The sequence below is a fragment of the Ailuropoda melanoleuca genome, chromosome 1 (assembly GCF_002007445.2).
Source record: "Ailuropoda melanoleuca isolate Jingjing chromosome 1, ASM200744v2, whole genome shotgun sequence".
NCBI classification, from domain to species: domain Eukaryota; kingdom Metazoa; phylum Chordata; class Mammalia; order Carnivora; family Ursidae; genus Ailuropoda; species Ailuropoda melanoleuca.
In genome coordinates this window covers 51,850,393-51,865,115 of record NC_048218.1, presented here as the reverse complement: position 1 = coordinate 51,865,115, position 14,723 = coordinate 51,850,393, and positions in this window count along the sequence as shown.

The following is a 14,723-nucleotide window of genomic DNA, read 5'->3' as shown; positions in this document are numbered from 1 at the left end:
TCCTGTTGGGGTTAATGTAGAGTATGAAATCAGCCATAATACCCGGCTTGCTCAAATGTAACAAGGAGGCCGCTAAGGGCAGGGAAGATTTCAGAGAGGGGCAGGCCTTTGGAATGCTGAGACGTGCGGGACCGCTCTGCCTTTGGAATGCCGCGAGGAGTTGCCTTCCCGAAACTTTCCTAGCCCAAGCAGCCGCCCTGTGATCTAAGAGATGTAGGCATTGCCCCTTAGGCTATGTGTCACACAACTCGTAGACCATGCAAATTAGCGTATCCTATCTTTCCCATAAACCGATCCTCCCAGTTTCTGTAAGACCCTTTGTCAAAATCCTGCGCTTGAGGAAGTGGTAAGGATTTGCGATTATCCTGAAGGACGGATAAAAGCAGAAGTAAAGAAGAGCAAAGGGTCTTTGCCTCTGAGCGTTGACCCCCTTGCTTACTTCTGTCTTTCACAACAAAGTTCGGAGTAATCGTTCGCCGGTTGGTACAGGGATTGCTGGCCATTCCCGGCACTGTCCCCCAAGGTTAACGTAAGTTATCCACAAGGGAGTTACAGAGAGAGAGAGGTACACAGCATGGCAAAGAGCGGAGACTTTGGAGCCAGGTTGCTTTTGGACACAGGGGAAGTTGCTTAACCTCTCTGTGCCTCAGGTTCCTATAGGATGGGTTACGTAAAAACCGACCTGAGAAGGTTGCTTTGACATTAGAGGAGCTAATGCATGAAATCGTTTACAACAGTGCCTAGCACATGGGAAAGACAATGTAAGCATTAGTTATATTGTTTTATCTTGCTGATTCCTGCTATATAATTTTTCTACAATGATTACATATTGATTTTACAATAAGAAAAATGTATAAAACCTAAAAAAAAGGTTCTTTGGAACATATGAACTGTTAATAACTGGCAGGCATTTTAATTAATTTCCATTCTAAGTGGAAATAAAATAATGAAAACTGTTAGTTTTCACATCAAACAGAGAACAAGAGCCATAAGCTTTCTACTGTTCCACTCAGACAGAAAAGGAGGGTCTTAGACTGAGGTGTGTGTATTTGAGTGCATTTCTGCATTCTGTCTTTCTCCAGCCCCTGCACAGTGGCAGGCCTGAGGTCCTGGGTCTGCTTTGCTCACAGCCAGCTCTGCGTGGATGCAACATCAGTGTTCCAGCCGTCGGTGGTGGGGGTCACCTCGCTTTGTCATCCAAGCTGTGCAGGGCTTCCTCTTCTTTAAGAGTGTAAAAAGGTAACAGCCCCTACCCCATTCACCGCGGACAAATGAACACCAAATGGGCGAATCAGCTGCAGCTCCTGACCAAGGCTGAGCCCCAGGAACAGCGAAGCCCCCCCCCACCCCGAGACCAGACACCTCCCGGCCAGCATCTGCAGGCAGGGCCACGTGCAAGGTCAGTGCCTTGTCCACATGTGGGGTGGCCCCCACATCAGGGGTGGGTTCGGGATTACCAACGGCTGCTTCATCAGGAATAGTCAGGTGACTGAGAAAGGCCAGTATTGAAGACATGTATTATTTGAATTGTTCAGTTCCCCAGGAAGTTTCCTCTTACTGCTTAGGAAGAATGAGGAAATGGCAGTGCATCACACACATGCACACACACACGCACACATGCACACACGCGCACACACACGCGCTGTAGGTCAAATTGTCATCAAGGAGCCAGTAGGACACCTCTTAAAATGGGCTGCTGCAATCACGCTTTCAATCCAGTCCCTACACTTTGCAGGTAATTGCAAGCCAGGGGCAAGCCACAAATACCATTAAACACAGGCATTAACGTTCCTGACGCCCACAAGTACCATTATAATAATGAACTACCAATATGCTCAGATTCCTTGATCACACGGACCATACATTTCACAAGAACTTTTAAAGTACACTAACGGAGGAATTCTCCACACTATAAGATCTCTTTGGAGACTTGAGGATTTCAGAGGGATGAAGTTAATTGAGGTAAAACAAAAAATGGTAATGGATTTATTCTAAATTTAGAGAGCAGAAAGGTTTTTGCTTTTCGGTTCAGCTCTTTTCCTCCTTCTTTCTCTTTCTTTTCAGTGAGTCTATTAGCCTGACTCCCTTAGACCTAATTGGCAAACAGAAATAAATAAATTGTAGGCACCCACCCAAGCATTTTGAGATAATTTATAGCTGGAATGTGTACATATTGATCAAAATGGGCATCCTGCCATTGTTGATGAGGCTGCTGGTGGACGGACCTTGGAAAACTGAGCAAAAATATACCATGAACTGTAGAATAACTGAACATTTAAGTACATATCACAAATAAAGCAATACAGTTTCTATCAGAGAAGATTATTCCTGATGGAGCTAACAGCCTGCTTTAAGGTATTAGGCATGAAAATATGAGATGATAGGGAACTTGCTTTATTTCCATATTTTAAAAAACTTCAACAAGACTTTATATGAAGGATAATTTAAAACAACACAGCTGGAGTTGGAGTGGGGACCCATTAAGGCTAATGTTTTGCTAAGACATAACAGATTTTGAGACAGAAATCAAGGTATAGGGACAAACCATGCTTCTCTGAATAAAGCGTAAGTGGCAGAGTCTCCAGGAAAAAGTGCTACTTAACATATTTTATAAATGCTCAGGAAGAGGGAGTACAGAAGAAAGAATGCCTTCAAGGCTATGAAGACAAAGGTTTGTCTTAACGGTACACTAGGGCCAACAACTGACTCTGTAGGGGGCGTAATGTGACATTTGAGCTTCAGGATGGGTAACTCAAGAGGAAAGACCTTTACGAAAAAAAGAGAACAAAAATTACTAATACAATTATAGACTCTCACACTATCTGTCCAAATAATGAATATTCAGCGTCTTTTCTTTGCCGAGTACATGCATGTGAGTTCTGGAAAGGGAGGAAGTTGCAGTATAAAGTTCTCCAAGGACGGGGGTCCATTTTGTTGCTAAAGTCAAAAAGGAAAATAAGCTCTAGTTGTCACTAGAATGAGAATTAGAAACGAAATGGAAAATATTCTTCAGCCTTTGCACAAAATCATGTTGTGTACACACCTGACAAACTGCTTCAATTCTGGACACGCAGAAATGTAGAGAAGCTCCCGAGCAGGGAAAAGCCCGTGGGAAGAAGAGGGCGTCTTCACATGCGTGGATATACATGCACCTTGAACATCCAGCTCGGAGGGATGGACACTCATTCAGAGAAATCCCAAGGCATTTTAAAGAGTTCATGTGGACTTAATGTTTAGCCTTCCTTTCTTGTCAACCTTCTTAAATAATGTATATATTTCACATTCCGATTTTGATTTTTTCCCCTCTAATTCATTCTTCAATCATTTAATCAAGTATCAGCACTCATTGCTCCAGAGAAATGACCCTTCTGAGAGGAATTAACAATTTCCTAATTCCAAATCCTATAGAAAATTTTTTCTTCTCATTTATTTGACCTTTTCTCCCTCGTCCATTCCCTTCTTGAAATTCTGTCCTCCCACAGCTCCTGCGATGACCCTCTTCTGGCTTTTTTTCTGTCTCTCTGATTATTTCTTGTTCCACTAACTCCTCTCCTCTAATTTCCCCTTCAATTAAGTTATCCTTCCCTCAAGGATATCCTCAAGCTGCATGGCTGCCCATGATCTGAACTATGCCAAGACTTCAATGACAACCTATTCTCTACTCATTTCCAAAATTCTCCGCTCTCCCCGTCATCTCTACTCTGAGCTCTAGATCCATAGTTTTGGTAGTTTTGGTCCCCACTAGGACATCCCAGTTGTCTGTCCCTTACAAATAAAGACAACATGTCTAAAATCAAACTCAGGGTTCTCCCTGCACCCCTGACCTACTCTTCCTCGATCTCTGTCCCAATGAACGGAACCGGTGCCAGAGCCCTTACTGGCACACACTGGGACTTGGGTGAATTGCAAAAAGGCACCCTTCCCTAGACTGGATCAGACCTACACCAGACTGGGCCATGGTTCTCCGGGAAGACTTTAACTCTCATTCCACTTCTGTGGGATGTCTTTATGGAGTGTGCACACTGCACCCCAGTATGCAGTCAGTAGTCCCCCATCTCCTGATCATTCAAAGTTGGACTCTCAGAATCATCTCTGTAAGAGCTCATGCATTGGAGTTCTGTTCATTTTATATCAGAAATATCTGTACTATATGAAAAAAAAACTTTTGCCTAATAGACCAGTGTCTCCATTCATACAGTATATATTAACAAGGCTCAATTTCTTTCTCCTTTGTTGAAATAAATAAGCATCAATAGAAGTTTTAATATGTTTGTCTTAGTCTGCCTTAGATGCTGTAAAAAAGCACCTTTTGCCTAATAGACCAGTGTCTCCATTCATACAGTATATATTAACAAGGCTCAACTTCTTTCTCCTTTTTGAAATAAATAAGCATCAATAGAAGTTTTAATATGTTTGTCTTAGTCTGCCTTAGATGCTGTAAAAAAGCACCATAGACTGGACGGCTTAAATAACAAATATTGATTTCTTAGCACTCTGGAATCCGAGATTGGGGTGTCAGTATGTTCAAGTTCTTGGGGAGGACCCTCTTCCAGGTTGCTAACTGCTGATTTCCCATTGTATCCTCACACGACAGACAGAGAGCAGAAGCAAGCTCTCCCATTACTCTTACAAAGGTGCAAATGCCATTCATGGAGGCTTTACCCTCATGACCTCATCTCATCCTTCTTACCTCCCAAAGACCCCACCTCCTAATATAATCGCACTGTGGGTACGGTTTCAACATACAGACTTTGGGGGGACACAGACATTCGGTCCACATTTTTCTTCCCTTAGTGCAGATCAATCGCTAGGGTAGACTTATACCACCTTGAAGACTACTGATCATGGGGTTCAAACTCTATAGCATAATGTACGAGACCTTTAACAACTGCTCACAGAACGCCTTCCCAGCCCCACGTTTCATTCCTCTATGGTTGCTCCACCCAGAGACCAGTCTTTAGTGTGTCTTGGATGGATCCACATGGGTTTCTGCCTCTGTACATTTGCCCATGCCATGGCTTTATCTGGAATCTCTTACGCTTCCTTTCCCTAGTGCACTTTTCCCTGTCTTTTAAGGCTTCACTCAAAAGTTATTTATTTTGTCAAATTTCTTTCATCCTTCTCTCACTCTCTTCCACTCCAACTGCCACCCAGGGAAAAGTTACTGCCTCCCTCTGCTGTGATCCTAGTTCCTTCTACATGAAATATGTACAAAAAGCCTCTCATGCTAGTTGGTTAGTTTGGTTTTTTTTTTAATGACTTTCTTTTCCACTAGATTTTACTCTCTCTGAAATAGATGTCTTATTCAGCTTTGTATACCAAAGGCTTAGGATTGTTTGACACATTGTAGGTGCTTTGTGAAGGTTGAATGAATGAATAAAATGAATGAACATACTTAATTAAAGTTCTCTTCAAATATACTGGGCTTCCCCAGGAAGCAGGAAGTTTTCTTTCCCTGGTCCAGGCAGAAGCTGGTAGAAGGAATTCAAACATCGACTAGATGTGTAGTCTAGATATGCTTTAACATACCTGAGCAAAATGTGTGGGCCAACAAGCTGCTTCCCACTTCAAAATATCACGTCATCCTCCCCCACCCCCGTAGGACACCTTCAGTGTCTGTAGAAAGTATTGGGGTCTTATACATCTGCTGCCTAATTTTGCCAGTTACTAAATATGCTACAAGTACTTCTATCCCCTAATTCTTTTGTTCGTTGCAGTGGTTTTGAAATATGTCCATATATCCTTCGTTACCTTCCCTTCCTTCAAAGACAGAGCCGAATTCTCCTCTCCCTGAATATGGACTGGCTTTCTGACTCACTTCTAAGAAATAAAACCAGGTGGGGGGGGTGTAAGGCTTCCGAATCCAGAATTTTATATTACAAAAGGCACTGTGGCTTTTTCCTCATTTGCTTGCACTCTCTTGGATGATTTGCTCTGGGGAAGTTAGCTGCCCTGTCAGGACATTTCAGTTCCTTACAGTGATGTGGGGTGAAACTTCCGAATCCTGCCAACAGTCACTCGGTGAACCATCTTGGAAGCACGTCCTCCAGCCCTAGTCAAGCCTTCAAATGACTGCAGCCCGAGAGCATTTTGACTGAAACTTGAGACCTCAGAAACTCTGTGAGGTAATAAATGTTTGTTGCTTTAAGCTGATAAATTTTGGGGTCATTTTTTACATAGCAAAATATAACAAATACATGCAACGAGATTTGTTGCTTTGAACAACTCCCAGCATATTAGAAATAGGCTCTCCTTCCTCTCTACATCCTCTGGAAAAAGATACCATTAAGCGAGAAAAGAAAATAATATTTTCCAAGGCAGAAAGTGAATTTATGGAACTCATTTGCCCATGCGGTGTAATAATGTGAATGAATGTATTCCTACATTCAAGAAGGGCTTAGCTATATTTACGAATGATATTCATCTATTCATTCACTCCTGAGTCACTTAGGAGCCCCTTTCTGTGTCAGTCACTGTGCCTGATGATGGTAGAATCCTTCTTGGTTATTAAGGAAAATGATTTTTGCTCGGAGGAGGCATCTGTAGTCCTCTGAGTTTGATGTAATGGCAGACATCCACACCCTCCTTCAAACCCCACCAGAGTGGCCCTCTGGGAGAGGAACTGGGATGTGAAATACGGAACTCAGAGAGGATTAATTATGCCCTCCTAGTTAAGGTTTTTGAGTTGATCACTCACTGACTTCTAATGATAAACCCATCATTTTTATCTCTGCAGCATCAAGTGGAGTTCTTTTCATTTTCAGAGACGAAATATGCCCTCTCCACAGAGAGCTGCAGACATGAAAAGGAAAGGTGCATATCATAGAAAATCAGTAGAGTTGAAAACTTCGAGTCTCATCATGCTTTTCCCAGCCAGAAATTTTCAGACACTTTAACAGGAAACTTGTGGCACAGATGGAAAATGAATTTCGTCTAAGTTAAGCAAAGTAAACGAGAGAAAAAAAAAAACCCTCAAAGATCAAAAAGCTGTGTAAGAGATACTCGAAGGACCCAGATTATATAAATACTTAAAAGCTCTGGGTGTTTTCATACAGTGCTATTAAGAAACCTGTAATTAAGGTGTTGGAGGTTTTCTTAAACACAGACACAGATACACAGACACACACACACACACACACACACACACACACACAATCAATCCCCTCTTATAAAAAACAGTGGTAGGTGTGTGGAGCAGTTTCTGTGCCCCAGGAAGGAACTGTGCTTTACATGGAAATGCAACCCCCCTCAAATCAAGTCCGTGTAACCCGTGGAAAGATCTAATTTGCTGTACCACTGAGAGCTCATAGGCAGCAACACGTCCCTGGGAGCCCGCCATCCCTCCTGCAAACTCCGAAGATGCATGAGAAACCCTGCCACTGAGCCGAGGAAATGCGTTTCTTATCCAGAGCCGCGGAGGGCATCTGTGTGATGCTCCTGTCACCCTCTAACTGGGTATGGGTGCACGCTGCTTCCCTGCAGTCTCTCCGGGGCGAAGCCACCATGCCTCAGCTGGGCGGGGTTTGGCGCAGGGCACAAATGCAACCTTGACGTTTTTTAGCACAGCCAGGGCCAAACTGCCAGAGCTCTTTTCCCAGTGCTGACTCAACAATTGAAGTGTGTGAATAATTTAGACCCGCTGTCATTGGAAAAAGCAGTTCAGACCATGGTAAATGTTAGTTACTCAGATTCAACCAAAAACATGCGTTACGGGGAGACCCAGAATTCCCTACCGTTTCTTTAGGAAATGACTCTCAGAACGTGGCCCCTAGACTAGCAGCATCTGCAGCATCTGGAACTCGATGCAAATGAAAATTCTCTAGACCTCCCGCAGCATAACTCTGGGAATGGGCCCAGCAATCTGTGTTTCCACCAGCCTTCCAGGATTCTCATGTACGTTCAAGTGTGAGAACCACTGCCTTAGAAGTATGAGTCACGATCCAGTTCTGTGGCTATTTACAGAATAATACAAATGGTAGAGCAGAGCCTACTCGGTTGTTCCCTAAGGTTATAAAAGAATTCGATTCTCACACTTTCAGGCGAGAACTTATGGCTTCTTGTCTTCCCTCACTAGCTTCAGGAGCCATGGTGAAAATCTGAGAGTACCTCTCCTGACTCATTAGGCTGACGGCTCCTGTGACGTGTGTGAGGCCTGGGTCGGTTCATCTCGAACCTTCTAAAGATGCCTTCCGAGTCTAGCTGATCCCATTTCACATCAGATAATGCCTACCTGGAGGTGAGGGACAATCGCAGAGCTGCTGGCTGGCGTGTTGCGATTGTGTCACTGTGTTTTGATTGTGAAAGTCACGAAGGCCCACACACAGGAACATTCTGTCCAGCAACGAACAGTCACTTCCAGGCATCACAGAACAGTACTGGTTTCGGGGCAGAGACAGGAAGAGGACTGTGATATCACAGCATCATTCCTTCCTGCCACTCAAACTTCACTTAGAAAACGTGGGCTTCCCTCAGAATTAAAAAGGAGGAGGGCCCACACCTTCCACTTATATAAAATAGCTTCTCAATTCAAGGCTCTCACAGCTATTAAGCTAATGTTAGTACAGGGCTTCTTGACTCACAACTTCTAAGAGCTAAATAACGGCATGTGCACGATTATTATAAGCAACAGGGAGCAAAAATGCCAGTGCACACAAAAACCACTAATCAAATATATCATTGTTCTCCTTGACATGCTTACTCTGTTCCACAGAGATCGTTAGTCCCAGGAAACTGACCTGTCATTTCTTGAATCATAACCATCCAGTGACACAGCTCTGAACATGAGATTGGTTTTTTCTCCCAATGTTTAGTAAAAGAGATTTCTACAATCACGTTTCTTCTATAATGGTAGTCAAAAATGACTAAAAACATGGTTCAGAGATCTTTTGAAATGCCATACACTGTAATATGTAACTCTCATTCTGTTTTTTACTAGGTTATTTTTATAAGAGAAGATTCTGGAATGTCTTGTAGTGGTACTTACTATGAACACATAGGAATATCTGTTCCTCTCTAAAGGTAAGGAAGTGGCGGAAGACTCCAGACCAGAAGAAAAGCTCCCAGGGACACTCTCCAGCCCTGGTTCTACAAAAGGTTCTCAACCATATCAAAGAGATCATCGTCTCACTAGTCCTAGAACAGGCATGGAAAAAAAACCCAAAACAGTATTTAAAACTCCTGGCCTGATTTTCTCAACAACATTACGATTTCTGTAAATGCTGTCACCATGATGCCCCACACTGCAGGTATCTCAGAAATCCTCTATTTTAGCCCCCATGTCTACAGTGGTAGATGTCCAGCAGTTTCCAAAGTCATCTCAATTTCTGTCCTGTTCTCATGCAGTGGGTAACATTATTATTTGATTAATGCAACAGTAATTCTCAGCTCCCCCTTCTTTATCCTCATCCACCTTCCACCATTGGGGCTGAAAAAGTGAGATGATTTGCTTTCCCAGATTCCCTTTCAGCCAGGAGTGAGTAAGCATGTGACCCAAATCCAGCTAATGAGCCAAAAAGAGGCTTTCGGAAAAACTTGTGGGATAAAAGATACAAAAGCCTTTGGTTCTGCCAATTCCATCTTGCTTACAGTGTTGGTGTTGGAACATTATGCCCTACTGTGGTGGCAATCATGTGACCTTGAGGGGGCAACTTGAGGATAAAGCAATTCCAGTGAGAATAGTCAAAGGACAGGCTGGAAAAGAACCTGAGTCTCTAGAGATGTCACTGAGTCATGGGATTGCCCCTGGAACTGGCTGAGATGTAAAATAATCAAGTGGCCTCACTGATTAAGATATCATCAAGTGGCCCAAGTCATTGCTATTTCAAAAAATATCCCATGGATCATAAATTGTGTTTTCATTTGGGGTTTAGAAAATAGCAATGTATACGGCTAATTAATAAGTTATATCAAAATTTCATCTGGAAGGGCTTCCATATGTGTTCCTTTCTCTCCATTCATGCTGTCACCTTACTTGATATAGAGATCAAAACTTGTTGTTAGGGGCTGATTGTTTATGTCCCCACCCAACATTTATATGCTGAATCCCCAGCCCGGAATATGATAGCATTTGAAGCTGGGGCCTCTGGGAGGGAATCAGAGTCAGAAGAGCTAATGAGGGCGGGGCCTCAGTCCCAGGGGATTAGTGCTCCTTTCAGAACATACATCAGAGAGCTTGCTCTCTCTCTCTCCGCACTGTGTGAAGACGCAGAAGGCAGACACCCATAAGCCAGAAAGAGAAATTTCATCAGACATCAGCCATGCTGACACCCTGATCTCTGACTTCCAGCTTCCAGAACTGTGAGAAAGTAAATGTTTATTGTGTAAGCCACCCCATCCATAATAGTTTGTCACGGCAGCTTGAACAGAGTAATATACGTGCTTTGGCCTAAGAATCCTTTTATAAGTAAGTTTAGTATTAATTTTTCTTTTGGAGACATTATAGACAATAAATTAAGAAAAAAATAAAACTATTTTTTTTATCAGTTTGTATATATCAGGAGCTTTAATCCTTAACTTCCTTATACATAATAACAATTATTGTTGCTGATGTTGTCATTACAGATGAGGAAACCAAAATCTGGAAAGGTTAAGTAATAATATGTCCAAGGTCTGTCTGATAAAGGTCAGAGGTGTTTCAACCCCATAATCTGTCTTATGGCAATGACTCTATTTTTTCCTCCTCATCTAAGTAGGAAAGGATGCTGTATTTTGTCAAATGCTTTTTCTGCATTGATTGAGAAGATCATATGGTTCTTGTCTTTTCTTTTATTGATGTGCTCTATCACGATGATTGATTTCCAAATGTCGAACCACCCTTGCATTCCATGAATGAATTGCACCTGGTTGTGGTGGATAATCCTTTAAACGTACTGTTGGATCCTATTGGCTAGGATCTTGTTGAGTATTTTGGCATCCATGTTCATCAGGGATATTGGTCTGTAATTCTCCTTTTTGATGGGGTCTTTGCCTGGTTTTGGAATCAAGGTAATGCTGGCATCATAAAACGAGTTTGGAAGTTTTCCTTCTATTTCTATTTTTTGAAACAGCCTCAGTAGAATAGGTATTATTTCTTCTTTAAATGTTTGGTAGAATTCCCCTTGGAAGCCATCTGGCCCTAGGCTCTTGCTTTTTGGGAGGTTTTTGATTACTGCTTTAATTTCCTTGCTGGTGATTGGTCTGTTCAGATTGTCTATTTTTTCCTATTTCAGTCTTGGTAGTTTATAAGTTTCCAGGAAGGCACCCATTTCTTCCAGGTTGCTTCATTTGTTGGCATATAGTTGCTGGTAATAATTTCTAATAATTGTTTGTATTTTCCTCCTCATCTAAACCATCTTCCTCCCCCATTCTTAGAGAACTTGGCTTGTTCCATTCATGAAACTCTTTAGATGGTCATTCAGTATTGGTATTTGTATAAAAGAAAAGTATGTACATAATCATTGGCAACATAATGAATACAGAGTCAAAAGGTTACTGCTTTACATTCCTTGTTCATTTTCACACTAGGAGCCTCTGAGACCAAGGACTCTGAACCTGAGACGTGAGGTCTGAACCCTGAGGTGCCAACAGCTGAAGTGCCTGGTGCTTGATGAGGAATTTAGACTCCTGTATACTTTTGTATTCATTACTCTGAGGGTTTTTATAACAACAACTATATTTTAGTAAAGATTGATGAGACCTTTAATTAAAATTATGAAGTAACACTTTAATGGGCGACTAAGATAAAAAGTTGGGAATGAAATATTTTGCAAAACTGAGTCATTTTCTCACCATTTAAAATGATAGGGTATAGAATAATATGTCCTTGAATAAGATTATGAGTAGAAATTTGCCACGTCAGAGATTCTATAAAACTCTTGGTGCACTAAGGACATTTCACAGATGTTAATTGTTATCGCTTATAAAAACACCAGTGATGAGATCATTAGACATACTGCCCGATCTAAATCCTAGTAAAAAAAAAAAAAATGCTAGTGCAAAAAAAGGTATCAGGAAAGTACCTCAAAATTATCCGCTAATCTAGTCGAGAAGGCTTAATGAATATTTAAATATACACGTATTTAATTGCATTTATCATACAATAACAATTGGATTTAAACAAGATAAAACTCAATATCTTTTGTTCATTTCTTTACAAACCATTGGTATCATTTTAGGTAGGCGAACCTAAGAAAGGAATAAAAAAACACCTTCAACTCAAACGCTCTGGTACTTTTTAAAAACCACCTCACCCTTGTTCTGACTGCCTAAAAATAAAAATGATTTAGAAGCAAGAAGGTTTGAAACAATCTTTAAGTCAAGTAGTATATAAAAGAAATTATAGGGGGTAACATGTTCTGTGCTATGTGGGAACAAGTATATAAAAATGTCAAAATAATAGCAATAAAAAGACTATAAACTTCATCCTCATGTCCAGTCAGGAAATGAAAGATCTTTGTACAGCCTGTGTTTGAAAAAGTTAAAGTGCCGTGTGAGTTAAAGACATTGTAGGAGCAGGTCATTACTACTTCTCAGAAAGGATAAGGGGAGAAATACAGACAACATGAAAGTGGTTGTTTTAGAACTTTCTTTCCCTTCCTTTGTACCTGGGCTTTCATGGGGAAAATAAAAGGCAGACTGGTTTTGCGCTCGTGTGTCTTTGAGTGTGGGCAAGCTCTGGACAAAAGGCCAGTGGACTCACACACCTCCTTCATCACGTTTCTTGTACCTTTCCTTCTCTTTGCTGCTGTGCCCCCCCTCTCTGCCTGATTCCAAGGTAGAGGCCCTCAGTGTAGACCCCACCTGTACCTGCCTCTCAGGAAACACCCCTATGTCCTCATTTTCTCTCTCCCTGTCCTCCTCCACCAGCATTTACCTGCCCTGAACTCCATTCTCAAGAGTCTTGCTAGGAAACTTGCCGACTGATAAACAATATACACGAAAATGTTTCTTACTGATAAATGCCTGACCTAGAAGACATCTTCTTTTAATACCTCATGACATCAGGAAAATGGCATAGACATCTCTGGCAAAGCTGCCAATAGAGGAAAATCCTGTGGGCCTTTCAAGGTTTTCCTGTTAAACATTTTTACCCATATTCCCAAACTGTCTCTAACCCAAGCAAGACTTCACCTTCCTAGGCTTAGTCTCACTTCCTGGTTCCAACAGGAAAGCCCATAAAACACGAGGCTTTATATTTGGAGATCTCCTTACCTTAAAGATGTCTTCATTTATACTTCATGTATATATACATACCTATACATATATATCATTTATACATAATTAATATGTATATTAACTACTATTTTAATAAATTGAGACTTTGGGCTTGAGTAGAAATTTTATTTGTATGATTGTATTTATTTTCTACCACAACACAACCAATCAGCACAAACAATGACTTAAAGCAACAGCCATACAAGCCCATAGTCCTGTAGGTCAGAAGTCTGGGAGGCTCAGCTGAGCTCTCCACTTAGGTTCTCCCAGGGCTGAAACCAAGATGTCAGTCCAGCTTGGCTCTTTATTCGGAGCCTCTGGGAAAGAATCACTTCCAAACTCCTTCAGATAGTTGGCAGAATTCCATTTCTTCTGGTTATAGGGCTGAGGTCTCTACTTCATTGGTGGCTGTCACGTAGGGCCACTTAACTTCTTAGAGGTAACTCTCAGGTCCTTTTGCTGAGGGTCCCTTCATCTCAACAACAGCTTCACGTTCATTCCCTAGCTTCCAAAATCCCTGACTTCTTCTGCCAGCCACCAGAGAAAACTCTCTGCTTTTGTAGGGCTCTGTGATTAGGTGGGCTCATTTGGATAACCTCCTTATATTAAGGTCCACTGATTAGTAACTATAGTTACATCTGGAACATCTTTCTGCCACGGAACATAACATAACAACACAGGTATAATTGGGGGCAAAGTTCACTAGGGCCATCTTAGAATTCTGTCAACCATAGTAATCTTCTGGAAATATACTTACAATGCTTTAATAGTCATCTTTGTTTTTGCCCTTTTTTATAGGTGATTTATGTACATGTCTTAGCTGTCTCCAATAGAAAGATAACTCCTTAGGGCAGAGAAGTTTGGGGGCTTTTTTTCCCTCAATAAATTACATTGGAAGAGAGAGAGCTGAAACAAACAAAAAAGTAAACTATAAGAGGGTGCTGAATCCAACAGCAGAGAGAAGTTGCAATTTAGGTTGGGGATTTAGAATTTTGTCCGTGGAAATTAAATTAAGTAATAAAAAGTTGAAAATGTGGGTGAGGACGGAACTTGAAAGACAAACAAAAGGCCACCTATGATAGGTTGGGAATGAAACTACATTTTATCCCAGCCGAAAACTGCAAGCTTGGAGTCTACCAGGGATAAAGCCACTCAAGCCAGATTGTAAAAAGGGACTCGGAGGCATGACCCTGGGGCTCAGGTAACACCATCCCTGAAGCACATCTGGATGCTGATCCCAGGCCATATCCCTACCCTGACCTGGAGCAGTAACCGCCTCATGGGCCCAAGTCCTTCACATGCGAGCACAGTACACTGTCTCTCTCTCCACCGACCTCTTGTTTCCAGCTTTATTGACTTACAATTGAGAAATAAAACTTTATATATTTAAAGTATGCAACATGATGATTTGAAATATGTAGGGATGCTTGGGTGGCTCAGTTAAGCATCTGCCTTCAGCTCAGGTCATGGTCCCAGGGTCCTGGGATTGAGTCCTGCATGGGGCTCCCTGCTCAACAGGGAGCCTGCTTCTC